At 47.1% G+C, this 27,995-nt stretch overlaps 1 protein-coding gene across 4 annotated transcripts in view; it reads right to left on the bottom strand.

The window, feature by feature from the left end:
- Positions 1-25,681, bottom strand: part of LOC139052143 (uncharacterized) — a 122,949-nt gene extending 97,268 nt beyond the window's left edge. For 3 of the 4 annotated variants that reach the window (XR_011509733.1, XR_011509732.1, XM_070529232.1), the window contains exon 1: positions 25,470-25,681. The gene's annotated coding sequence lies outside the window, so the exon portion shown is untranslated. Of the gene's footprint in view, positions 1-374; positions 499-25,469 lie in introns of those variants that run through there. The other variant, XM_070529233.1, reaches the window with a different exon arrangement.
- Positions 25,682-27,995: the final 2,314 nt, after the last annotated feature.

A 27,995-nucleotide genomic window follows, 5' to 3' on the forward strand; every position in this document is an offset into this window, starting at 1 on the left:
CATGCTCCAAAATACGATATTTGTTTTACGTACTGAATTGGGTGACTTTGTGAACTTCGTGCTTCTGTTGTTCTTTAAGTTTACAGATTTCCTGCAATTCATGTAATCAATTCCATGCATTAAACCAAAATTCTGTTTACTGCAGTCAGCGTAATTTAACGTCATCTCTTAATTAAGATAAAAATAATGGAAATCCCTGCAGCGGTTTTCTCATAAAACCACTCCCACGCTGGTTCCGTAGGAAACTCAAGAAACAGAACGCTGACTTATACGCAAGCCTACGGCCACACTGGCGCACAAATAAAAGAGAGAGCAATCGAGGAAATGTTCAACGGAAGCTTCGCGGGAGCCGTACCCTCGACCTGACATCTCACCCGGAATGCCGACGAGCTGTCTGGCCGGGTGTCTAGCAAAATGCTGGATTCATTGCCGGTCGAGCAAGTAGCTGGCCGTCTTCGTGATAACGCCGATACGTAGGCGCACTCGCTTCCAAGTGCCGTGGTGAAGCGTCAGTCTCGTGGTGGCGTTTCTTTTTTCTTTAGTTGCGCGTCATGGTGCCATACGTCCTAGCGCGAATGTCGAATTCTTTAAGGTCGATACGCCACATGCTGGCGAAAAAGGGAAGCCGAACGAAATGCCCATAATTCCTGGTTATGATTCTGACTGCAGCTGATCAATTGAATTCACTGACTGCTACTATTTACGATGGAATAACAAATGTTACTGACTGATGTCAGAAGAACAGACTCGTTCTCAATGCTAGCGAATCTTATTTTGTTATCTCCTCGTCTGCTCCTCGAACCGTTCCTTGCGCTCTCTCTGCTTGTTTAGGCAACAATGTCATCTACGCTAGGGACAGTGCTACGTTCTTCGTGGTTGAGCTCGCAAAAGACGTAAGACTCCATAAGCTTAGACGCAAAGCGGCCCGTTGCGGTTGCTTAGTGGCTACAGTGTTGGGCTGCTGATCATGGACGAGGTCGCGTGATCCAATGCCGGCCACTGCGGCCGGATTTCGATGGGGACGAAATCCGAGTGTTTAGATATACGTGCAAGTTGAACAGCCTCAGCTGGTCCGAATTTCCGGAGCACCCACTACGGCGTGCCTCGTACTCGGATCGTAGTTTTGGCGCGTAAAACTCTATCATTTAATTTTTTTACACGCGAAGCCGCATACGGAATTTGAATTTTGCTAAAAGTTAGTCCTTATTTCAAATTTGAAACCCTTTTGTCGCTCTATTACGCCTTCCATCATGGTCACAGCAGCTATCGCATCTCATCATGGGGACACAAGTACGTCACTTCCTTATCGCTAGTTCAGCACATTCAGAATCAAGCAATACAAATAATAACCTTTAGCGGTCTTGTGTCCAACCGTGGTTCACTGGTTCTTTTCGCGCATAGTATTTCATCTGTTAAAAACCTGAACGGATATTTTTTTGCTATTTTGATGTTTAAGCGCGTGTCTGGAAATCTTGCTTTCCGCCACATGCTAGTCAGCATGTTGATGTTCCGTTGACTGATTTTTTCCACAACAAATAACTACTTAGTTAGTACCTAACCCTATAGAGCTGATTACGGCGAGCTCGTTGCGAATTTTTCATTTGTTTCATTATGGAATTTATTGCTTGCAGGAGGGTTCCGACTGATTCATTTAAAATTAATATGCATTTATATTTGTTAAATAGGCGGCAAGTAATTCCCTAGTTTTGTTGGTTTGCGTTGTTGTATTGCACACCCTGATATTTGGTCTACACTGTATGATGTTAGCTGTTCTGAATAATCGGATGCTTTTCATTATATAGTTATCTTTCTTTGGGGGGGGGGGAGGGGCAGGAGGTCTCACCATCAGTTTTTTTTTTCCCCCACTGTGAGACGTGCTTGTGTATTTATGCCTCCTTTGAAATCTATGCTCGAGAGCTACTAAGATAGAAATCGAAGCTGATCTGCTCCGCTATCAGGCCGAGCTACAGGCGGGAAAGAGGGACGTATACATCCGCGAAGCCTAGATGATCCACCGCGGTAGCGTAGTGGTTATCACGTCGCGGTGTACTGAGCTCGAGGCTTTGGGTTCGATCCCGGCGGCCGCGGCCGTATTTCAATGGGGGCTTAAAGCAAGAACGCTCGTGTACTTAGATTCGGGCGCTGATTAAAGAACCCCTCCGGGCCAAAATTATTCCGGAGCAGCGGGCCGGAGTCGCCCGCCACTGCGCGCCTCATAATGCGATCGCGGTTTCGGCACGTAAATTCCCAGAACTGAATGAATAAAGGAAAGCCTAAATAAAAGTGGCCCCTGCAGCCATATACCTATGTTGGTGTGTAACCGAAGAGATACGTGGATCGCGATAAACTTGCTGAAACTACGAGGATTAGTACACGAACAAAAAGCTTTTTTCTATGTCTTCGCGAACTCGATTGATCTCTGTTGCTAGCTTTCGCAAAAGACGATCTGAGATACTGTGTTCCGCTGGTGGCCGAGATTAAATCGGGCCAGACATATTATGTTTGTTTCGTTGGGTACGCATAAATAATACATATGGAACGCGTTAATTCTCCCCTATTTTTAAAGGGCACTGCTTTAGCATGCATAGAAAGGGTTAACATTTAAGGACGCCGGCATGAATGTATACGGCTGCAGCCTATCATATTCTCTGTTCACACTCGCAAAAAGAGAGCTCGCTACCTGGTGTCGGATGTGTATGTGGTAGTGTCTCCAGATATGTTTTCCAAACATTTTTCAGATGTATTTCTGCTTGCACAACTACGGTGACAAGGGGGATGTACTATGCCCTTCTGGCAACCGGCGCACAGAATTGCCACGAGAAAGTCAAGGTCGCAGGCAGGCGAATGACAACTTCAGTGGCGGAAGTCATTTAAAGAAAACTTTGCAATGATTGCAGCACTACCGACTGCACTCTGGACGGTCGTCCGGTCAAGTGACGCTGAGGACGTAGGAAAACTGGAAAGCACAGTTCTATGGGCTAAATGTGGTGCTCACCTCAATAAATCAGAGCGCTCACTGTTAAAATAGCTCGCAAAAGAAAGAAAAGGACAATTTTCCTAACATTTATTTTCTGATCTCTACTTTTGACTTCTTTTTTCTGTGAATTTACTAAAATATCTTTGTTGCTTTTCTGTAATTTCACAGAAAAAAATTATTAGGCAATCTTATTCCATGAAGGCAGTAACTTTTGCTCCCCTCGTGACTGCAGCTTCCACGTAGTAAGAGACAGTAAAATACTGCGATGCAGTTGTTACAAATCATGCATATACAGATAAGCACGCTAGGTAGAGCACGTGACATTTGTCCGATGGCAACACATCCGGCGCTAAGGGCCCTACGCGACACATCCAGGCAACCATTCCAGAGGTTTATGTAGCCATGGTCTGAGCGGCATCACTCGCCCTGACTGCAGATGTAGCTCATTGAGAAAATGAGACTCGTGCACAGGAGATGTACCTGCCTATACTTGCGCGATTGCTGAAACTGCACAAAAATGTTAATTGAGGATGGTAAACAGACGCACGAATCTCGTTTCACTGGTAGTATTGATTACCTCATGGGCAGAAAGTCTGTTAAATTCAAGAAATAATCTTTCGTCCACCATAAACAGAAAACGGTCATTTTTTAAATGAAATAATATCTTTTGCTTCCACTAAATGAAATTTTCTTGAGTAAAAATGAAAAAAAATGTTCCGTTTCTTCTTTCTTTTTCACATTTATTTTTTTACATTGGGCTACGCGTGTCGCTTACGTATACATAATTTCATGCAGCATGTTGGGCTGAAACGTAAGCGGTATCATACCAACATTCTGCTTTGAGCACGTGGTTTGAATGAGCTGGTGTTGCAGTACTTATTTGCCACACTTAGTGTAGCGTAAGGGCTGAAAGTGCATGTTTACATCAAAGGCAAGCCATAGCATTGATGGCGCGGTAAACGTACTACAAAAAAAGTCGCAGTTTTGCCCGAAAGGCGAAGCATTGATTGCGATAGCAAATCAGCACGCAACCATAAGAAGTAAGGACCGCGGTGGGAAACTCCACGGCTTCGGGGGCAGTAGAGTTACTGTATATGCTATACAGTATGTGCTATACAGCATATGGGGAACCAGCGCTGGCCAGGAGGCGCTACGACATTTTTCATGCGTTACTAAAATATGCTGAAACCGTCCGATAGGGAGGCTACGAAGATGGCACGACATATTTAGCGATAAGAAACGTGCGCCTGTATCAATGTTTGTCTAGCCCGATGCGGCCAGCCAAGTTCTGTCCATGGCCATGCGCGCTGCGTAGAGCGCATGCGCTGCTACGTCATGGCACGTCGGTTCCCTGCCGTTTGAGGAGCCGTGAAAAGTGTGACTCAAGACAATCGGTGAATTTGCTGACACGAAATCACTGCGTGTGCTACTGGAAACTGTGTCTACCGCTCGCTAGGCTGTGTGTTACGGCGCTGCTGTCGGCACGCGAAGCTTCAGCGCTGGTTGCCCATACAGTAACTGTAGGTGGCAGAGGTAATTGGCGCAATCTATGATCAGGGCGAAGCCGAAAATCCGCTTCCCTAGCGTGGCCTCGTAGATCGTCGCGCCCATGCGCGCCGATCCAGGTGGCCGATCCCTTCCCCCCACCAATCTCCTCGCCCTCCCTCGTAACTCCCTCTCCTTCGACTGTCTCCGCGCGCGCGCCGTGTGGTTCCGCCGGCCCGGCGCCAGCTTAGCCAACACCTCCTAGACAAGAAGGCCGGAGCGCTCGGCGAATGACGTCACGGAGAAGAGGCCATCGGCACGCTCGGGGATACGGGTTCGACGAAGGGAACGCGGCTTGGTTCACCTAGCAGCCGTATGCTTTTATTAAGCACTCCACACTGTTTATTCATCTAAACTGCGGAATGAGCAGCAGGCACCTTACAAAGCATTTATTTAGTGGCACAGATACAAAACAGCTTTGTAAAACATGTGCAGGTATTGATTCCAGCAGCTTTTTATAGCGTCGCGCTTTGTCGTCTTTGTAATGTACGTTTTTGTGCATTATAATAATTAGTATTATTTATTATACCCCACACTTCATACCTATTACTTTAAATAAATTGAATCCTTAAAAACTTTTCCTTCCATATTTTTGTACTTATGGTTTTTATGGCGCGGCAATGATGAATGTAACGCACTCTATTAGCTTCACAATTGCGTATGAACGATTTTATTGGGGACACATGTACTTATTCCAATCTAGATTATGCTGATCAAGATTATGCTGATTCAGCCTGAAGGCCTTAAGTTCTCTAGAGGGTGTTGGCTTAGCCCGCTGCATGACGTTTCACTTTTCGTTATCTGCTCTTATCGGGAAGCGTGCGCGGCTGTGCATTGACCATGCGTTGACCGGCATGGGTAGTTTCGTCAGTTTCGTGCTCCTTGGTAGCCGTGTGCTTGCGCTCCCCGACGTTTCACCCGTTTCACGACTCATACCTCAAAAACAAGTCCTGCAAGGTTGTTCCGGGTGCCTAAAGACAACAGGTGAGCGCTCAGACCCAAGGACATCAGAAGGCGCATGTACACGAACACAGCCCTGTCCATATTTGTGCTCCGTGAGCCTCCGGACGTTGTTGCGCCTTGATTGTGCTACACTTACCTTTTGCCGGTCGAGAGGAGGAGGAAAAACTTTATTTGCTCTAATTGGGTAGAAATTAGCGGCGGCAGATGTGGTCGGCCATCTTCACGGTCTTCTTCCCCATCTGCGCACGGTCGACGCCCCTATTCCAGGGCACCACTGAGGGTGGCTACTCGGCGAGCGTGCCTTACTAGTCCATGCTGGACTTTCGGGTCGCTGCTGGAGAGCACCCTCTCCCACTGCTCCGCACTCGGGTCTTTTATTTGAAGGAATTGTTGATTCTGAACGCATTCCCATGTAATGTGATATAAGGTGGGCTTGGCGTCGCACCAGGGGCATATGTCTCTATTCTGGGTGGGAAACATCTTGCTCAGTGTGTTTAGGTTTGGATATGTTCCTGTTTGCAGCCTCCTCCAAGAGGTTGCTTCATGGTGATTTAGGCTGTTGTGGGGTGGAGGGTATTTGATTAGGACCTCCTTATAGTAATTCAATATGTCTGAGTAGCTTGGGTTGACTGGTATGGGTTCCTCAGGGTCGGTGCTTGTGGCCGCTCGGTTTGTGTGCTCTCGAGCTGCCTTGTCCGCCCTTAGGTTCCCTTCTATTCCAGCGTGTCCCGGTACCCAGAAAATTGTATGCCTGATTTTGTTGTTAGCCCTGCAGGAGCGGAGGATGTGAAGTGCTCTGCGTCCTATTCTGCCGTTCATGTAATTCCGACACGTAGTTTGCGAGTCGGTGAGTATTGTTAAAGACCTTTCGGATCGGTAGCCCTCCACTGCCGCTAGAGCTACGGCTATTTCCTCAGCTTCCGTTACCGAGCAGTCCTTCATTGACGCGCTGCTGATCTCTTTGTAGTCGTGGCTTATTACTATCGCAGCTGTCTTTACTATGTTTGTGCCTCTTTGCTTGGCGTATACTGCAGCATCTGTGTATACTGTTGTGTTTTTTGTGGCCAGGTACTTTTCGACGTATTTCGCCCTTGCGTCCCTTCGCGCCGTGTGGAGGTTTGGGTCCATGTTTTTGGGTAGGGGGCTAACAGTGTATGTTTTCCGATATTCATCAGGAATCCCCTCCGTTCTTTGGGTTTCTTTGATTGATTCCGCGAAGCCTAGCCTTATTAGCAGTTCCCTTCCCGTTTTGGTCTGCTGGAGTCTCATGAGCTGTGCGATACTTTGGGCTTTTTTTACTTCTTCGAAGGTGTTGCTTAAACCAAGTGCCATTAGTTTCTCTGTCGATGTATTGTTCGGCAGGTGAAGTTCTGTTTTGTACGCTTTGCGTAAAATTGTGTCCGCTTCTTGTATTTCCTGTTTGGTGCAGTTGAAGTACGGGAGTGAGTATGCGACCCTGCTGACCACCAGGTTGCCAACCAGCTTAAGTGTGTCTCCTTCTTTCATCCCATATCTCTTTTGTGACACCCGCGTGATCATGCGTGCTATTTGGGTTGTTGACTGCTTGAGTGTTTTCAGCGTGTGGGTGCAGCGCTGGTTGGATTGCACCCACATTCCAAGGATCCTGATTTGTTGGCTTTCCGGTATCGGCTGCCCCTTTAGCCATATGTTGAGGCTTTCTTTGCTTTTCTTGCCCCGTGTAATTCTCAGAAGCTCGGATTTCTCCGTGGAGCACTCACGGCCTCTTTCCCCGACGTATTCTTCCACGCGAGTGGCTGCTTCTTGCAGATAGCTTTCTTTTTGGCACAGCGAGCCTTTAGTGGCCCAGATGGTGATGTCATCTGCATAAATAGCGTGTTTTATGCCTTAGATTTTGCTTAGTTTATGCCCTAGGCCAATCGTTGCGATGTTAAAGAGTATCGGGGAAATTACTGAACCTTGGGGTGTCCCCTTGTTTGGTGTGGGGAATTTTTGCGATCGAATCTCTCCCAAACCTATTGTTGCTGTTCTATTGGAGAGGAAGGCTTTGACGTATCCGTGTACTTTCTTCCCGCAGTCTACGCTGTTAAGGCCTTCCAGGATTGCCGCGTGGCTTACATTGTCAAAAGCTCCTTTTATGTCTTGTGCCATTAAAATGTGTTCTCCGTTGTATGGTATGTTGCTGAGAACCTCATGTTTAATTTGCAGATGGACATCCTGTGTCGAAAGCTTGGATCGGAAACCGAACATACTATAAGGGTATAGCTCGTTTTCCTCCACGCAATGTTGTAGTCTTTTTGTTACTATCGTCTCATATAATTTGCCTAAGCACGATGTGAGGAAGATTGGTCGTAAGTTCGTTACCTGTAGCTTTTTACCTGGTTTGGGAATCATTACAATCTCGGCGTGTTTCCATTCCTCATTCCAAGTCTCATTCTGCAACTTCATCAACTTGCCCAGCTTTCCATTCCGCCCTCAGTGCTTTTTCGGTGTGTCGCGTTCTACAAACGTACTAACAGCTGAAAAATTACTGTTCGTGTTTGTGTATTATCTCAGTAATCACCGATGGGAAAACCACGCGAACAACCATCGAAGGTTACTTACTTACTTACTTAGTTACTTACTTACTTACTTACTTACTTACTTACTTACTTACTTACTTACTTACTTACTTACTTACTTACTTACTTACTTACTTACTTACTTACTTACTTACTTACTTACTTACTTACTTACTTACTTACTTACTTACTTACTTACTTACTTACTTACTTACTTACTTACTTACTTACTTACTTACTTACTTACTTACTTACTTACTTACTTACTTACTTACTTACTTACTTACTTACTTACTTACTTACTTACTTACTTACTTACTTACTTACTTACTTACTTACTTACTTACTTACTTACTTACTTACTTACTTACTTACTTACTTACTTACTTACTTACTTACTTACTTACTTACTTACTTACTTACTTACTTACTTACTTACTTACTTACTTACTTACTTACTTACTTACTTACTTACTTACTTACTTACTTACTTACTTACTTACTTACTTACTTACTTACTTACTTACTTACTTACTTACTTACTTACTTACTTACTTACTTACTTACTTACTTACTTACTTACTTACTTACTTACTTACTTACTTACTTACTTACTTACTTACTTACTTACTTACTTACTTACTTACTTACTTACTTACTTACTTACTTACTTACTTACTTACTTACTTACTTACTTACTTACTTACTTACTTACTTACTTACTTACTTACTTACTTACTTACTTACTTACTTACTTACTTACTTACTTACTTACTTACTTACTTACTTACTTACTTACTTACTTACTTACTTACTTACTTACTTACTTACTTACTTACTTACTTACTTACTTACTTACTTACTTACTTACTTACTTACTTACTTACTTACTTACTTACTTACTTACTTACTTACTTACTTACTTACTTACTTACTTACTTACTTACTTACTTACTTACTTACTTACTTACTTACTTACTTACTTACTTACTTACTTACTTACTTACTTACTTACTTACTTACTTACTTACTTACTTACTTACTTACTTACTTACTTACTTACTTACTTACTTACTTACTTACTTACTTACTTACTTACTTACTTACTTACTTTACTTATTTACTTTACCTACTTACTTTACTTACTTCGTATAGCTGTCTACTAATTTGCTATCGCAATCAATGCTTCGCTTTTTGGGTGAAACGACGTTCTTTTAATGTCGTAACTGAATTCTATTTTCTTTTCTTTCTTTGCATCGGCTGATGTTTTGCGGTGTTCTCTTGTGAAAACATGTTAGCCCCAAATCTAAACATGTATATGTCGCTTTTATATAATATATATGAATTTGTACATTATATGAGTTTCAGCGACAAATTTATGTGAACTGCTGACACCTTTGTGCTGATGACTTAAGAAGTTGCTTTCATTTTTGCCGTCATGCCATTTTCGAATTGGCCTCAAAGCTGTCTGGGACATACTCCGGGAACAATATTACAGCCTGTGAAGTAAAGATGTGAAAGGCGTTTTTAAATGCTGATTGCCAAGCCTATAAACTTTAAGGAAAACTGCTGAACCATCCACTAGCATTGTTGCCTGTCAGTAAGTATCAGTTCGAACCTTACGTATGCAAAGGAGACATTAGTGGCTATGCGTCTGTCTGCAATTTTGTATGTGTCTGAAATGTTTGCTAGGTCGATGCTGCTAATCATCATAGTTTTGTTTTTACCGCAGTTGAGTGAGATGTCAGTAAAAGAAAATGACCTACTTTTTGAAAGAAATCATTTGCTGTTACCTAAAAAATAACGAACGTTTTCTCAAGTCTCTAAATTTATTAAGGCAGTTTTTCGCGTGCGTAGCAGGGCCACGCATGTTTATATCTCCTTCCGTTTCTCTAACGCGGGTACGCTTTAGAACCACGGCGCTGCAATTATGCTTCAGTGATTTTTCTTTCTTTTCCTCCCTTATACTCGCTCTCTTAAGTACTAGACGCAGAAACAAATGAACAGCGCTCGCATTCGATCCCCTAAATGAGAATATATATATATATATATAATTTTCAGTCATAGCACTCGTAGTACAGCCCTCTGGGCCGTTCTCTCTCCGAAAGTAGTCTTATTGGGGTTATTATAGTCACACAAAGGTATTTCGCTGTCGTGAGCAGCAGTCCTTGGGATAGTTACTCGGGCTAGCTTTCCACGCTAAGCGTGCCGCGCTCGGCTCGCACCTGCTTAAGCTTTTCCTAGTCTCTAGAGCCGCTCGAGTTCCCTCTCATCGACGGGCGGCCATTTTTTTTTCAAGAAAGTATGCCTTCCAATATATTGTACTGAAGAAGAACGAGCAGTAGGCACTGCATAGGGAAAGAGGACGACAACGAGTGGTTGGAAGCCTTGTGCCTGTGTTGCCGAAGCTATGTGTCCTCTCGCTACGGTGCTCTGCTATATGAGCGTTTTGACATTTGGTGGACGTGCTGGGCCCTTCCCAAACCTGGAACTCCGCAGCCGGACGCTCCCTACCGTTTCTGCTATGCCTCAGAGAGAGAGAGAGGGCTCTTTATTAGAAAAACAGAGAATTTGGCCGGCGCGTATATAACCGCTGGCGTGCTACTCTGTATAGGGATGGGGAATGGGATAAAAAGATTCCAGAAAAGAGTGGGAGAAAAGAAAAAGGATAAAAATAAATATGAAACGTCCGAGTGGACCTGATACTAATTTTTACACGTGACATGGCGGGTAAATTTAGGCTTTTGTATAGGAAGGATGCAATTTTTAAAGTTTTCCCATTTGACCAATTTCTGTCAGGTATTTGAACAATGAATACAAAACCCGTCGCTGTTCTGAAGGGCCGGGCATTGGACCTAAGATGCTCGGTAACGTTAACGGTTCGTGGCGAATCATGTCCATTTGGTGCTCAAAAAATTATCTCTCGTCGCGGTACGCGGGGCATTCTAGTAATATGTGCTCACTTGTCTCTAAGTTGCGACAGTTATCACAGTATGGGTTAGTGGTAAGTCCTATGCGGTACAGATAATTGTTCGTATATGCCACGTTCAGTCGAAGACGATGGTACAATGTCTCTAAGTGTCGAGGAAGTGGTCGTGGAATTTTCGGTCTCATTTCTGGGTCAATGTAACGTAGGAAGTTATTTTGGTGAAGCGGCAGATTCAAGATGCGGTCTTTTTCTTGATAGGCATATTTTTTTGCCATGGTTGAAGCGTCGGCTTTTGTAAAATATGTTCTTCTGAACTTGCGCTATTGGAGTCCATTTCTGGCAGCTTCGTCCACTCTTTCATTTCCCGAAATGCCGGCATGGCCAGGTATCCACTGGAACTTTATGCAATGCCCAGCAATCTTAGCCCTGTGGTGAAGATAAGCAATGTCAAATGCTGCTGGTTGATTATTGCAACGCTTGTGCCTGTTGCACATAGTTTGTAGGGCTGCTTTTGAGTCTGTGAATATCACCCATGTCTTTGGCGGCTGCTGTCGAAGTATATACACAAGGGCCTCCTTAATGCCATATAGCTCCGCTGAAGTAGATGATGTCGCTCGCTCAAGACGAAACGAGAATCGTTGTCCTGTAGAGGGAACAAAAAGTCCGCATAATGAACGATGTGGAGTTGTAGAGCCATCTGTGAAAATGTGCGTTGCGGATGCGTATTCTTTGTGCATATATTCTAAAGCTATCTGATAAGTCGCTGCTTGAGGCATTTTCGTTTTTGCACTGATTGCAGGTATGTATGGCATGATTTCCAGTGGGGACAGTGTCCATGGTGAAATGTTTCGCGGCATAATTTGTGACGCCTGAGCAGGAATCGAAATAGATATGCTTCCGACGGCCTGCCCAAAGCTAGATGTAGCACGGGTTCTGGAAATATCCTTTAAAAAGTGAGTCTTCGTATGAATGACGTGGCGGAGGTGTATCCGAAGTGTCTCCTGCGAACATAGCACTTCCAGAGGCAGGCATCCAGGTTCTGCTACAGTCCCTGAGCGGGACGACCCCTTCGGAAGGCCAAGACATACGCGAAGGCAGTTGTTTCGTGCTGCCTCGAGTTTTCTCTTGCTTGTGGGAGATATTTTGTGCAGGATCGGGAGGTAATATCGTAGTGTTCCATCGACGTAGGCCTTATGCAGGAGCACCATTGATCGACAGGTGCTGCCCCACTGTGATCCGGCTAGAAATCGGAATACGTGCGACGCCGAGGAAATCTTCTCACTCAGTTTTTTCACTTGGGGCGGCCATGTGAGGTTCCTGTCGATCGTCACTCCAAGAAACCTTTGCGTCTTGACGCATGGAAGGGCGCGACCACCCAACACTAGTGGGTATTTTTCCATACACCTCCGCGTGAAAGCCATGGCAACGCTTTTGTCGGGGGACAATTTCAGACCCCTTGGATTTAGGTAGGCCGATATATTTGCTAGCGCTCTCTGGAGACGTTGTTGGTTGGTACTGCGGGAACGCGCCGCACTCCAAATGCAGATGCCGTCCGCATACCAAGCCTTTGATAATATTTCCCATGCAGCTATCCTTGACCAGGTCTCCAACCTCCAGCTGGGAGAGCGAGCCTACAATTACATCCGTGACTTTCTCTCCAATCGCACGGCTACCCTCTCGGCCGGGGATTTACGATCAGACCAGCTTCCCCTTGGCAGCAAAGGCACCCCGCAAGGTTCAGTTATCTCTCCCATGCTCTTTAACTTAGTCATGATTGGTCTTGCCAAGCAACTACAGCAAGTCGACAATATCAACCATACCATCTACGCCGACGACATCACCATCTGGTCGTACCGAGGCAGTGATGGTCAAGTGGAATCAGCCCTCCAAACGGCGATTGACACGGTTGAAGCCTATCTCCAAGGAACTGGACTGCGCTGTTCGCCGGCTAAATCGGAGCTTCTGCTATACAAGCCCATTCAGCGGGGTCGCCCTCCCAAACACCAATCTGATCACCGACCCTGTGACGCCATCACCCTACGCCTTCAAGATGGCAGTCCTATCCCACACGTCCCTAGTATCCGGGTTCTCGGTCTCACCATCTCTACCAACGGCTCCAACACCTTAGCTCTCAACAAGATCTGTGCCCAATCTCAGAACACCCTACGACTTCTTAAACGTATATCTAACCGTCGAGGAGGACTCAAAGAAGAAAGCCTTCTCCGACTCGTCCAATCCTTCGTCATATGCCACATTACCTACGTTGCTGCGTACCTCAACTGGTACCGGGCTGAGCAGAACAAGCTCGACACCCTCATACGAGGGGTCTACAAGCAAGCACTTGGTCTCCCACATTGCACCAGCACTGAACTCTTCAACCAACTGGGAGTTCACAACAACCTTTCCGAACTCATTGAAGCCCAACAACGCTCTCAGCTTAAACGGCTCACCCATACTGAAACGGGGCGCTTTATTCTGTCCACGCTTGGCTTCACCTACCATCAGCAACAGGGCCCCAAACAACCGATCCCGACCGACATCCGTAGCTGGATCTACATAGACCCTATCCCTAGAAATATGCACCCTGAATATAACAGGGCCCGGCGCCAAGCTCGGGCCGGAGCTATCATAAAAGCCCTTGCCAACGTACCTGGCGTCACATTTGTTGACGCAGCCCGATACTCCCATGGCACACGATTTGTGGCCGTTGCCACACGCGATGGAGCCCTACACCATGCCTGCAGCGTCACTACCCCCACTGCAGAGACGGCTGAAGAAGTGGCCATCGCCCTGGCCACTTTAGATCCCACCTGTCACACCATAGTGTGTGACTCTCGCTCAGCCGTTACTAACTTCAGCAAAGGGCGTATTTCTCCCCAAGCTCTTCGCATCCTCTGCCAGGCACCACACTCTAAAGACAGCATAATCTCCCTAACATGGATCCCGGCCCATGCGGGCCCTGTCCACCCACACCTCCCCAATCTCAACGAGGTCACCCACTCCATTGCGCGAGGCCTAGTCAACCGCGCCGGAGTCACTGGAGATGAGTTGGACACCAGGGACAGTCTGACCACTTATAACGATCTCGTTAAGGCCTTTTACCTGAGTCGCCGAATCTTCCCCCCGCCTCACCCAAAGTTCAGCCGGGCGCAGGCTACCACCCTGCGTCTACTACAAACAAACACGTACCCTTCACCCGCCCGCCTCCACCTTATATTTCCGGACGTCTACACTAACCCCAACTGCCGGTGCTGTGGAATTCACCCGGCTACGCTTCCGCATATGCTATGGGAGTGCCCAGCACAGTACGCACAGACTAACACCACGACTCTCTCGTCGAGGTTGCATGAGGCTCTGCGGAGCTCCGCCCTCGACGACCAAACCTGGGCGACCCAGCAAGCCCGCGAGGCGGCGGCGAGGCAAGCCCTCGACGTCCCTTCGTGGGAGGCGTAGGCCCGGCCATCATAAAGTGCTGGTTCTACAATAAAAGTTTATTCCTCCTCCCTCCGCATACTATGCCTCAGAACGCCGCGCAGCCCGATCCTCCCCTGGCATCGCCTGTCGTCTGCTCCGGTGCTCGACGCCAACGAGGTCCTCCGGTCTTCAGCGGCAACGACGACCATGACGTGGAGGATTGGCTCTCGTCATACGATCGCGTGAGTGCGCATAACAAATGGGATGACAAAGCTAAACTAACTAACGTCATCTTCTATCTTTCTGGAGTCGCTAATCTCTGGTTCCGGAATCACGAATCCAACCTTTCCACCTGGACAGCATTTACCCATTCTTTCAAAGAAGTCTTCGGTCGCCCTGCTGTGCGCAAGCTTCGCGCAGAACAACGCTTGCATAGTCGCGCTCAGCAAAAGGGTGAAATATATATATATATATATATATATATATATATATATATATATATATATATATATATATATATATATATATATATATATATATATATATACATATATATATATATATATATATATATATATCATCAGCCTGGTTACGCCCACTGCAGGGCAAAGGCCTCTCCCACACTTCTCGAACTACCCCGGTCATGTACTAATTGTGGCCATGTTGTCCCTGCAAACTTCTTAATCTCATCCACCCACCTAACTTTCTGCCGCCCCCTGCTACGCTTCCCTTCCCTTGGAATCCAGTCCGTAACCCTTAATGAGCATCGGTTATCTTCCCTCCTCATTACATGTCCTGCCCATGCCCATTTCTTTTCTTGATTTCAACTAAGCTGTCATTAACTCGCGTTTGTTCCCTCACCCAATCTGCTCTTTTCCTATCTCTTAACGTTACACTCATCATTCTTCTTTCCATAGCTCGTTGCGTCGTCCTCAATTTAAACAGAACCCTTTTCGTAAGCCTCCTGGTTTCTACCTTATACGTGAGTACTGGTAAGACAGCTGTTATACACTTTTCTCTTGAGGGATAGTGGTAACCTGCAGTTCATGATTTGAGAATACCCGCCGAACGCACCCCAGCCCATACTTATTCTTCTGCTTATTTCAGTCTCATGATCCGGATCCGTGTGGTCACTACCTCCCTAAGTAGATGTATTTCCTTACCACTTCCAGTGCCTCGCTACCAATCGTAAACTGCTGTTCTCTGCCGAGACTGTTAAACATTACTTTAGTTTTCTGTAGATTAATTTTTAGACCAACCCTTTGCCTGGCTTTAGACCAACCGTGGCCCTGGCTTTGCCTCTCCAGTTCAGTGAGCATGCATTGCAATTGGTCTCCTGAGTTACTCAGCAAGGCAATATATCATCAGCGAATCGCAAGTTACTAAGGTATTCTCCATCAACTTCTATCCCCAATTCTTCCCCCTCCAGGTCTCTGAATACCTCCTGTAAACACAGAATAGCATTGGAGAGATCGTATCTCCCTGTCTGACGCCTTTCTTTACTGGGATTTTGTTGCATTCTTTATGGAAACTACGGTGGCTGTGGAGCCGCTATAGATATCTTTCAGTGTCTTTACATATGGCTCGTCTACACTCTGATTCCGTAATGCCTCCATGACTGCTGAGGTTTCGACTGAATCAAACGCTTTTTCGTAATCAATGAAAGCTCTGTATAAGGGTTGGTTATAATCCGCACATTTCTCTATCACCTGATTGATAGTGTGAATATGGTCTATTGTTGAGTAGCATTTACGGAATCCAGCCTGGTCCTTTGGTTCACAGAAGTCTAAGGTGTTCCTGATTCGATTTGAGATTACCTTAGTAAATACTTTGTAGGCAACGGACAGTAAGCTGATCGGTCTATAATTTTTCAAGTCTTTGGCGTCCCCTTTCTTATGGATTAGGATTATGTTAGCGTTCTTACAAGATTCCGGTACGCTCAAGGTCATGAGGCATTGCGTATACAGGGTTGCTAGTTTCTCTAGAATAATGTTCCCAACATCCTTCAACAAATCTGCTGTTACCTGATCCTCTTCAGCGGGTCGATTGCATAGCTCCCAAGGCTTCTTTACTTCTTCTGACGTTTTTGTGGGATGTCAAATTCCTCTAGACTATTCTCTCTTCCATTATCGTCGTGGGTGCTACTGGTACTGTATAACTCTCTATAGAACTCCTCAGCCACTTGAACTAGCTAATCCATATTGGTAATGATATTGCCGGTTTTGTCTCTTAACGCATACATCTGAGTGAGTGAGTGAGTGAGTGAGTGAGTGAGTGAGTGAGTGAGTGAGTGAGTGAGTGAGTGAGTGAGTGAGTGAGTGAGTGAGTGAGTGAGTGAGTGAGTGAGTGAGTGAGTGAGTGAGTGAGTGAGTGAGCGAGCGAGCGAGCGAGCGAGTGAGTGAGTGAGTGAGTGAGTGAGTGAGTAAGTGAGTGAGTGAGTGAGTGAGTGAGTGAATTGCAGGTTCGGCGAGGACGCGAACTCGTCGCGCACCCGGCTAGTCCCACGTCGGGATCGGCAGGTCTAGCCCACCGGCCCCCCGGTCGCTGGCACGCCGGACGGCGAGGATTTGCTTTTCTAGAGCGGGGCTACGCAGAAGCGAGTCCCACTCCTCCTTGATGAACTTGGGGTCTGTCGAGCCGCACTCCAAGAGCATGTGAGGTAGAGTGGAGGCCTGGCCGCAGGACGGGCAGGCGTCGTCGCGATACACGTCGGGGTAAGCCTCGTGGAGAGCGGACAGACACGGATATGTGCTAGTCTGTAGAAGCCTAAGCGAAACGGCTTGCGCCCTATTCAACTTGGGGTGAGGTGGTGGAAAGACCCTTCTGGACATGTAGAAATATTTAATAATCTCGTTGTGAGTAGCAGGAGCGTCCCTGTGACCGTAGAGAGGATGGGAGTCAGTGCTCCTTATAGAGGAAGCGCGGTCGGTGAGGTCACGCGCAGCCTCGTGGGCAGACTCATTGAGGTTCGGGGGAGCATCCTCGACAGACCCTACGTGAGCGGGAAACCAATGAATTGAATGGTTTGTGAGAGCATGTGGACTCGAGCCGCTGAGAAGACGAGCAGCTTCCTTGGCGATGCAACCCTTCCGAAAAGCCCTAACTGCCGTTTTGGAATCACTATAGATTTCGGACCCACGATGGTCTAGCAGGGTGAGGGCGATGGCGACTTTCTCGGCGACTCCGGGGTCTGAAGTGCGAATGGAGGCGCTCTTGGAAATCTTTCCCCTCGAGTCGACCACAACGACGGCAAAGGTATTCCCGTCACTGTACTCCGCGGCGTCGACGAAGCTTGCTCTAATGTCGTGTTGCTTGATCTGTTTGAGGGTGGCTGCTGCTCTGGCCTTGCGTCTGCCCTCGTTGTGGACGGGATGGACGCTTCGGGGCACAGGGGCCACTACGAACTTGTCTCAAATGCACTTAGGAATCGGGGTACTGGCTATCGGGAATTCTGCTGGGTGGTAACCCAGCTCTTCGAGGATGCGTTTACCTGCCGCCGTGGTGGTCAAGCGACTGAGTTGCGCGCGTTCTTGGGCTTCGCAATCTCCTCGGCGGTGTTATGCACCCCCAGCTTCAAGAGATCCTCGGTATGGGTCCTGATGGGTAGCCCAAGAGCCCTTTTGACTGTTTTGCGGATAAGAACGTTGAGCTTGTCTCGCTCCGCTCTGAGCCAGTTGTGCATATAAATCCTATACGTGAGGTGGCAAAGTACGAAGGCATTGATCAGCCTGAGAAGATTGTTTTCCTTCATGCCTCGATGCCGGTTTGCGATTCTGCGAACGAGGCGGAAAGCGTTGTCCGTCTTTGCGATGATCCTGCGGAGAGTAGTTCCGTTCCCACCGTTGAATTCGACAAACATGCCCAGGACCCGAATAACGTCGACCCTGGGTATTATCCCCCCGTCACAAGTGCGAAGTCTGACGCTCCTTTCGGAGACTGGCTTCCAATCTTTCGGTCTGCCTCCCTTCTATTTTCTGTAAAGTAGAAGCTCCGACTTGGCGGGGGAGCATCGAAGTCCGGTGGGGCGGAGATACTCCTCGATCAAGTCGATCGCCTCCTGCATGTCTTCTTCGACTCTGCCCTCGCAGCCGCGGGAGCACCATATGGTGATGTCATCGGCGTAGATGGTGTGCTTGACATCCTCGACGCGCGCCAACCTCTCGGAAAGAACAATCATACAGATGTTAAACAGTGTTGTGGAGGTGACGGCGCCCTGAGGAGTGCCCCGCCCTCCGAGGGGCACATCTTCGGAGCGGAAGTCTCCAATGCGAAGCTTGGCCTTCCTGTCAGTTAGAAAAGAGCTGACGTAGCTGTGGAATGTGGAATCGAGACCCAGGTCTGAAATGGTCTTGACGATGAAGGTGTGGAGCACGTTGTCGAAAGCCTTCTCGAGGTCCAGACCAAGCAGAGCCTTGACGTCTCTGGAACGGCCATCCGCAATCTGATGCTTGCTTAGTTTGATGGCATCCTGCGTTGAGAGTCCGGCGCGGAAGCCGATCATGTACGTGTAAACCTCGTTGTCTTCGAGCTACCCGTTAAGCCTTTTGAGGACGACGCGCTCCATGACCTTGCCGACGCAGGAGGTCAGAGAAATCGGCCTCGAGTTTTCGATGTTCGGGGCCTTGCCGGGCTTGAGAATGAGCATCGTGCAGGCCGTCTTCCACTGCGCAGGTACAATGCCACTCTTCCAGGACTCGTTTATCTTGTCGGTCAGAAAGACAATTGACTTGTCTAGGTTTCTCAACATTCTGTTGGTGACTCCGCCCGGACCCGGCGCAGACTTGCGGTTGAGCGCGAAGATGGCCTGTCTGACTTCGGCAATGGCGAAGTCTTCATCCAGCTCGGGGCGTGGAGGGCCTCGGTAGTCCGGGAGTTGGGTCTACGGATCTCCGTCGCGACGAACAGGCAAGTACTTCTGTATGAGTTTTGCGACGAGTTCATCGACCGTGTGAGACCTGGTGGCTTCGTGAAGGGCCCGAGCCAACGTATGCCTTTGATTTGACTTCGAGCCACTTTCGTCGAGAAGGTGCCTCAGCATACCCAGGATTTGCCGTTGCGCATCTGTCCGTTGATGGATTCGCAGAGCTCGTCCCACTGCTGCTAGCATAGCACCTTGCAGTTGTCATCGATGACCTTGTTGAGCTCCGAAATCTTCTTTCGGAGTCTGCGATTGAGCCTTTGACCCTTCCATCGGCAGAGCAGGGTGGTTTTGGCCTCGATCAGGTGGGCGAGTCTGCTGTCCATCCGCTCGGCGTCGAGATCTGTTTCCACTTTCTTGGTGGCTGCGGCAGCGTCGTTCCGGATGCCTTCACACCATTCTTCGAGAGTGGCGGGTGCCCTGGCTCTCCCGGGTTCTTCACGAATCTTGCGAAAATGGTCGCAATCGATGAACATGAATTCCCTGACCCTACTCCGAGACACCTTGAAGTTGGTCTTGAGAATCTAGTGGTCGCTGCCGAACTCCATGGCGGTGTTCTCCCAACCCACGTCCTCGACGTTCATCATGAAGGCTAGGTCGGGTGTCGAGTCCCGGGTTGCCTATTCTTAGTTTCTTCTTCACTGTTTTTAGGCTTCCTCCGTTCCTGAGAGCATGTTCAATTCTATCCATGTTATAGTTCCTTATGCCAGCTGTCTTACGCTTGTTGATTAACATGGAAAGTTCTGCCAGTTCTATTCTAGCTGTAGGGTTACAGGCTTTCATAGATTGGCGCTTCTTGATCAGATCTTTCGTCTCCTGAGATAGCTTACTGGCATCCTGTCTAACGGAGTTACCACCGACTTCTATTGCACACTCCTTCATGATGCCCATAAGATTGTCGTTCATTGCTTCAACACTAAGGTCCTCTTCCTGAGTTAAAGCCGAATACCTGTTCTGTAGTTTGATCCGGAATTCCTCTAGTTTCCATATTACCGCTAACTCATTGATTGGCTTCTTATGTACCAGTTTCTTCCGTTCCCTCCTCAAGTCTAGGCTAATTCGAGTTCTTACCATCCTATGGTCACTGCAGCGCACCTTGCCGAGCACGTCCACATCTTGTATCATGCCAGGGTTAGCGCAGAGTATGAGGTCTGTTTCATTTCTAGTCTCGCCATTTGGGCTCCTCCACGTCCACTTTCGGCTAAGCTGCTTGCGGAAGAAGGTATTCATTATCCGCATATTATTCTGTTCTGCAAACTCTCCTCTGCTCTTCCTAGAGCCTATGCCATATTCCCCTACTGACTTGTCTGCAGCCTCCTTCTTGCCTACCCTGGCATTGAAGTCGCCCATCAGTATAGTGTATTTTGTTTTGACTTTACCCATCGCCGATTCCACGTCTTCATAAAAGCTTTCGACTTCTTGGTCATCATGACTGGATGTAGGGACATAGACCTGTATGACCTTCAATTTGTACCTCTTATTAAGTTTCACAAGACCTGCCACCCTATCGTTAATGCTATAGAGTTCCAGTATGTTGCCAGCTATATCCTTAATAATCAGGAATCCGACTCCTAGTTCTCGTCTCTCAGCTAAGCCCCGGTAGCACACGACCATATGACAGGACGTGCCCGCTTTTTAGCATTGTATATGCTTATTTTGTCCTCCTAACCTCACTGAGCCCTATTATATCCCATTTACTGCCCTCTAATTCCTCCAATAGCACTGCTAGACTCGTCCCACTAGATAACGTTCTAACGTTGAACGTTGCCAGGTTCAGATTCCAATGGCGGCCTCTCCGGAGCCAGGGAAGGATTCTTAGCACCCTCTGCTGCGTCACAGATCTGACAGCCGCCGTGGTCAGTTGCTTCGCGGCTGCTGGGGACTGAGAGCCGGGGTTTGATTGTTGTATTCATATAGGAGGTTGTGGCCAAGTACTGCACCAGGGTGGCCAATCCTGCTCTGGTAAGAGAGTGTGTTACCGGTTCTGGTCACCGGGATCAGGCCGCACTTCAGGCCTGTTTATGCAATTTTCTCAACACGCGAATTTTTTTTTCCGGTGGAAGATTGCGCGGCACCGAGATTCGAACCACGGTCCTCTTGCACGCGAGGCGGATGCTCTACGTCTTCGCGACCGCAGCGGTTGTACGCCTCATTTAACCTACAGTGGTGCCTTCTTCGATCAGTCAAGGTGGACCAATCTGAGCTCGGTTAAACTGCACGGATGGCACTCAACTGGAGAAACCTGGTAGTTTATGACCTGCACACGAGTGGCCATACATAATAGAGGAGATTATTTTCTTAAGAGGGTGCCTGTGCGGACGGTCGTTGCTAAGATATGCAATTCCCTAGTATAGTGATAAACTAGAAGAAAAGAGATAAAAAGAGGGAAGAGAAAAAAGGAAAACAAAAAAAAGGAAGAGAACAGGAGATTTGAATTCGTGGCCCTTGGATGTTGACTGGAGAGATAGCTCAGTTGGTTGGTCCGTCAGGCCCCAGGTTACATTGAAGCGCCATAGCTCCTGTCTAGAGCCTCGTATTTCCGTGGGAAAAGACTGATGTTGCCCGCGATGGTGGTTGGATGGCATACTTTCTTGGAAAAAATGGCCGCCCGTCGATGAGAGAGAACTCGAGCGACTCTAGAGACTAGGAAAAGCTTAAGTAGGTGCGAGCGCGTCACGCTTAGCGTGGGAAGCTAGCCCGAGTAACTATCCCAAGGACTGCTGCTCACGACAGCGAAATACCTTTGTGTAACTATAATAACCCCAATAAGACTACTTTCGAAAAGTGAACGGCCCAGAGGGCTGACTACGAGCGCTATGACTGATAATTTTCTCTCTCTCTATCTCTTTGTGTGTGTGTATATATATATATATATATATATATATATATATATATATATATATATATATATATATATATATATATATATATATATACCTGTGTGTGTGTTTCTCATTTATGGGATCGAATGCGAGCGCTGTTGCTTTGTTTCTGTGTGTAGTGGTTAAGAGAGCGAGTATAAGGGAGGAAAAGAAAGAAAAATTACTGAAGCATAATTGCAGCGCCGTGGTTCTAAAGCGTACCCGCGGTAGAGAAACGGAAGGAGATATAAACGTGCGTGGCCCTTGTACGCACGCGAAAAGCTGCCTTTATAAAAACTGCCTATAATATATATATATATATATATATATATATATATATATATATATATATATATATATATATATATATATATATATATATATATATATATATATTGTGGGGTCTGAAGTGGGATTCTCCTCCCGTACTCTTGGGACAAAGGAACGACAACACAGTAGTGCAAACAATCACAAGGGCATTTATTGCACCTTTCATACATCAATGTCTGCTAGCCGAGTTGCTATCCACAAAACATGCCGATGGGCGCGCGACAAATCTAGAAGTCCGACTCACCGCGTCCTCGCGAGCGAATATGTTCGCCCCATGCTGGATCCCCACGCCTGGTCGTTCGCGTGTATAGTCACGCGAATCGTGGCGCGTTCGAAGGCGGCCACGCGAGGCGGCCTCGCAGATGCATCGGTCGCCACGCGCGCGGAATGTCCGCGCTGTTCAGCGACCCGCCGGGGAAGAGCGTTGCTGCACGTGCAGCACATGCGTCCCGCTTGCTGGCTCGAACCCAAGAGCGCAAGCGCCTTCCTTTCGGCGCCCAAGTAACCTCGCGGCGTTAGCAGCGCAACACTCGCGCCATCTCTCGGACTGCGCCTGTACCATTCCGACCACCGCATGTGCGGCGAAGCCGCACTACAGGAGACGCGCTATGCGGGAAAAACATCAGGGGAGGCGCGAGGGTCGCGCATCCCCACAATATATATATATATATATATATATATATATATATATATATATATATATATATATATATATATATATATCTGGGGTTCTAGGACGCATAAATACCCAAGAAAGTGGATGGGTAAATAGCGCCGCGGTAGCTCAAGTGGTAGAGTATAGCACGCGAAATGCGAAGGTTGTGGGTTCGGTTCCCACCTGCGGCAACTTGTTTTTCATCCACTTTAATTTCCATTAATTTATCGTTTCATCACTTCCTTTATTAAGCACAAGTAATTTCCCCTATGTTGTCCTTGGTGTCAGTGTTTGTTGGCTTCTTATGATATGACTATATATATATATATATATATATATATATATATATATATATATATATATATATATATATATATATATATATATATATATATATATACACATAGTAGTTGAACAGTTTGACTAACGTTAGCTGGCAATATATCTATAAGCTCCCCCAGAAACTCAAGCGGCTTCTTTTCATGAGAAACCTTGCGTGAGGTCGCAGTTTCAGTAGCAAAAAATCGGTTTGTTACCACTTGAAGTTTAACAATCTTATATTTGCAAGGCCGTTTTTCAGCAGTATCGAGCGTGGCAGTATAGGTATACTAACAACATTCGTATATGCTAGTAATATTTATTGCGTTCTGATTTTCTTTAACGCACCCTTATCATGGGGTATGTTGAATAAAATAATCGCTAAACGCCGTGGGCTGGGTGGTAATAGTAGGTGCAAAGTTGCAAAACGCCCTATTAATATTCTTAAGGGTGTTAAAAAATGTGCAGTGTGCACGCAGTGGACAAAGAACTGGGTAGGCCAAATTGAACAAATACACGAAAATCAGTGAAGCCGCTGAAAAGTGTGCTCTATTCCATTAAGAGGTCTGTGCGCTTGCAAAAGACGACAGCATACTTACACTTTTTATAGCATATAACGAATTAATGTCTGATCATGCCGAACAGAGGTGCGCTCGCTGGCCATTCTTTGTTGGTCACTATTGCGAGCTATACAAGCTGGGACATTCGAAGGCCCATGCGTTGCTGCTCAAAAATGAAAGAGTCCAGATTAAAAATGAACAAGAAAGGAGCCGTTCAATATCTTGTACCGGGGGCTGTGTACTTTAGAAGCGCCGAGGAGGCTACGTTAGAAGTACAGCTTTTACGCCCTGATACATGGTTCGGTTACGCAGAACAGAGGTACGTCCAACGCCACTTACGCTCATGCTATAGGACCTTAAGCATTTCCGGCTTATGCATATCGCGGTGGTCACGTATATAGCCACAAGTATACCGGGTCAGACACTGCCGAGCTGACGGACGTGACACCGCGGTGGGCTAGGTGTAGAAACCTGCGCTTTAAAATGCGTGTAATGCAACCACAGTGGCCATGGAGCAAGCGACGCTTTTGGAGTGCTCGTCGGTGCCACCGATGTGCGCGAATGCCGGACCAAACTACAACGCTACCAGGCAAGTAGGAAACTTATAGGCAGTACATCTTCCATCTTATTCGTATGGAACTAACGAACAGCTAAAGCGCACGCGTTTCCTACGTGTTCGGCACCGAAGCTTCCCGATCGACGCACGTTCGGCGGATTACCATAGATGGGATTACCTTAGCGCCACGCTTTGATCGTGCGGCCGCAGCAATCGGACTAGCTTGCTCGATATCGGTTCCACATGCGTCCGAGACGTGCGCCTGCGCATCCAGCCGATGCGTTTCGAAGATTCAGCGGCAAGAACTCTGGCGGCGCGTGCGCCCCAAGGTTTGAGGGCCGACGGAAGGGCGTGTAGCGTCAGGGCCGGTTGGCGACCTCTGCGTGCTCGGCGCGAGAGGAGGTGGAAGTATTGGAGTTCACGGACGTGTGCCCTTTCTATCTTGCTGCAGTTTTCGAGTTCCGCGAGGTATTACACGAGCGCAAAAAGTATGCTACGATAACGAATGCTATTATTCATATTGCCCCATGATTATAGAAGGGGGCTGTGTATTTGCGATTACAGTATATTTGTTATGCATTTACTAATGTCATGTAAACTGTTTGAAACGCAAGCCCTCTTACATGGCTTGCCCCTAAGTTTTCTCAGTTATTCGTGCAATAAACATTTGAAGCGAAATCCTGATACACGGGGTGTCCCAGCTATCACGCACCAAGACTTAAAAATATGCAAATCCCACGAAGCTGGACAGAACCGAGGAAATGTTGTTTGCCGTCGCTTGGAGATACTCAGATCATTTTTTGCATTCCGCCTATTTACATAATCAGTCTTACTTAATCGACGTCTCAAATATTATAATTAGACGAAAAGTGTCAATGAGAAATTGTAGAGATCTGAACTCACCAAGCGTGCGAGCAGCTGCCAGGATCGCGACGGCGCAATCGTTCCATAAACGGGCGTCCCTGACTGTTGTTTTCGTGCCCTTAAACGCGGCTCTCACCCAGCAAGGGGTCGGACACGCGTACTAGTCGCCCCTACCTGCCAGGCTGTGTGGCTCGCAAACCTCTTCCGCAAACCAAACGCAAGTTGCATGCGCTGCAGCTCGCTGGTTTGCGTGATCGATGCCCAACAGCTAGCACAGTGCCGCAGAAGCAACGCATCAATACCAGGCGGCAGTGCTGGTAAGGTCTGTTTTTATTCGCGATATGGTGCATATGAAGCTGGGGATGTAAAAAAAAAACAATTTTTTTTTTCAAATGCTACAGAAGTATAGGAAATTAAGATTTGACCGTTTATAAATGCAGTTCTAAAACGACAAATAATAAGCGTGACCGTACCGAAAGCGGCAGCCGTTGTAACGGTAATGCAGCTCAGCCGTATACATATATATACAGGGCGTAGAAGTACACATGTGCGGTAACCCGGTACTTCGCAGCAGTTAGCCGCGCACAAGGCAACCTTCCGGGAAGAAAATGTTGTATTTGAAAGCATTATGCTAAAAGATATTCGCGCTCAAACTTGAGAAAAACAAGCGATATATCGATCGATGTTCTTAGGGAAAGGAAGTTGAATAATTGTAAACATTCGACGTAGTCAGCCGGTGACAGTACGAAGGTCGCACAGTATGGGACATGCTCGCAGCGGAGGGTCCGGTGCCCCCTTGCATTAGCGCTTGAAAAAGCCAATGTGGTGTGTTTCGGATATTCTGAGAACACTGATTTTGAAATAATAACAGGAAAGAGCAATTACATTGCACAGACGTGAACTAGAAAATGCGAAGAGCGAGTGTAGCTTGATGAAAATTCCGAGGTTTTACGTGCGAAGCCACTGTTTGATTATGAGGCACGCCGTGGTGGAAAACTACGGATTAGTCTTGAACACCTGGGGTTCTTTCACGTGCATGATACGCGGGCGTGTTTCCATTTCGCCCCCATTGAAATATCCATGGTATAGCCACGGTCGGGATTCGATCCCGCGCCTTCGGGCAGCGCAACGTCATGCATTCCCACTACACCCCCACGGCGGCTGAAGCTGAGGATGAAAAGGGTTCTATGACGTGGACGAAACAGAAAAAAATATATGTAGATGGACAAAGCAAGGTCAATTCCAATTTCTAGCGTTTCACTTTTGTCGCAGTCGAAGAAGCAGGGAGATAATGCGGAGAAGATCGCTCGTCGGCCGTCAATGTACTCGCTTACACTATATGCGAGTTTTTCGAATGAATGTTTTCCGACTCCGCGTAGGTCGTAGTTTTATGTAGGATGCATAAAAACCACACCTTTTAATTGTCTGACTGAGTCGTTTGAGTCGTGCATTTTATGAAATTACCACGCTGTAACGTTATAGACATACACAAGAATAGCGATGTGGGCGAATTGCTTTCGGTCCCAGGTGTAAGACTTCCTTTTTTTTTTCTGCACTGCCTTTTTTTTTTCTGCAGAAGTTTTACACCATGGACGTAAGCGTTACAAATGCAGTTTTGCCTTATTGAGAGCGAGAGCCAATGAATGGCAATGCAACCACTGCGTACGTGGCATAGCAAACAACACACGCTATCGAGTCCCCTTGAAAACTTCGTTATTCTTGGTTGCACCCGAGGCGACCGCCCGTGAATTGCGTCATTAAAATAAAAAGCGTATGCTAAATGAATGGTGCGCCGAGATGCCAGAAAGGGAAAAGACTTTCACAAATCGAGTATAAATAAGAACAATATAACTTATTGAATTATTATCTCGGATTGTCCACTTGCAACTCCACGAAGTCCCAAAGCAGCAGATGTTTGTAGTGGCAGCGGCCTCTTCTTTGGAAATGACATCACAAAGCCATAAAGCACGCCGCGCAAGGTATGCTGTCGATAATGGGAGGGTCCGAAGACTTTATACCGGGTTATCCTTGGCCTTCGAGGAGGCTTCAAGGCCACTTGGCGTTCGCACAATCACGTAGCTGTGCCCAGCGAGTCGGCCACTCCGTATACGCAAGGGATGCGGCAGCATAGAGTACGTGTCGAGTGACTAACCTGGAGCTGCTGTAGAGCGAGCCGAGTAGAATGCATGCGCGTTGTGCGTAGACACATCTGAGAGGAGCACGTAGCTATTCGTCCTTTCTGCACAGCCCGAGAGGGGCGAGTGCCATGTCCGTTGCTTCCTGAAACAGGCGACGTGAGCAGGATGTCGACCGCCATGTCCTTGCTTTATAGTGTGCAGCGTGTGTTTGTGACGTGTGACGTCTTTAAAATAGGTCACAAGCTCGCTTGCTATGACCACATGTAACGAAATCATGTTCTCTGTGGCATTGTCGCTTGTATTTTTGAAACCGTACCACCCACGCCCTTTACGTTTGCATTGTTTTGTAGAGCAAGCAAGCCACTCATTGAAAGCGCACACGCACGGCTTGCCACGCATGACGCAATCAGAGGTAAATTGAGCCTCG

Source organism: Dermacentor albipictus, unplaced genomic scaffold (genome assembly GCF_038994185.2).
Source record: "Dermacentor albipictus isolate Rhodes 1998 colony unplaced genomic scaffold, USDA_Dalb.pri_finalv2 scaffold_19, whole genome shotgun sequence".
NCBI lineage: Eukaryota > Metazoa > Arthropoda > Arachnida > Ixodida > Ixodidae > Dermacentor > Dermacentor albipictus.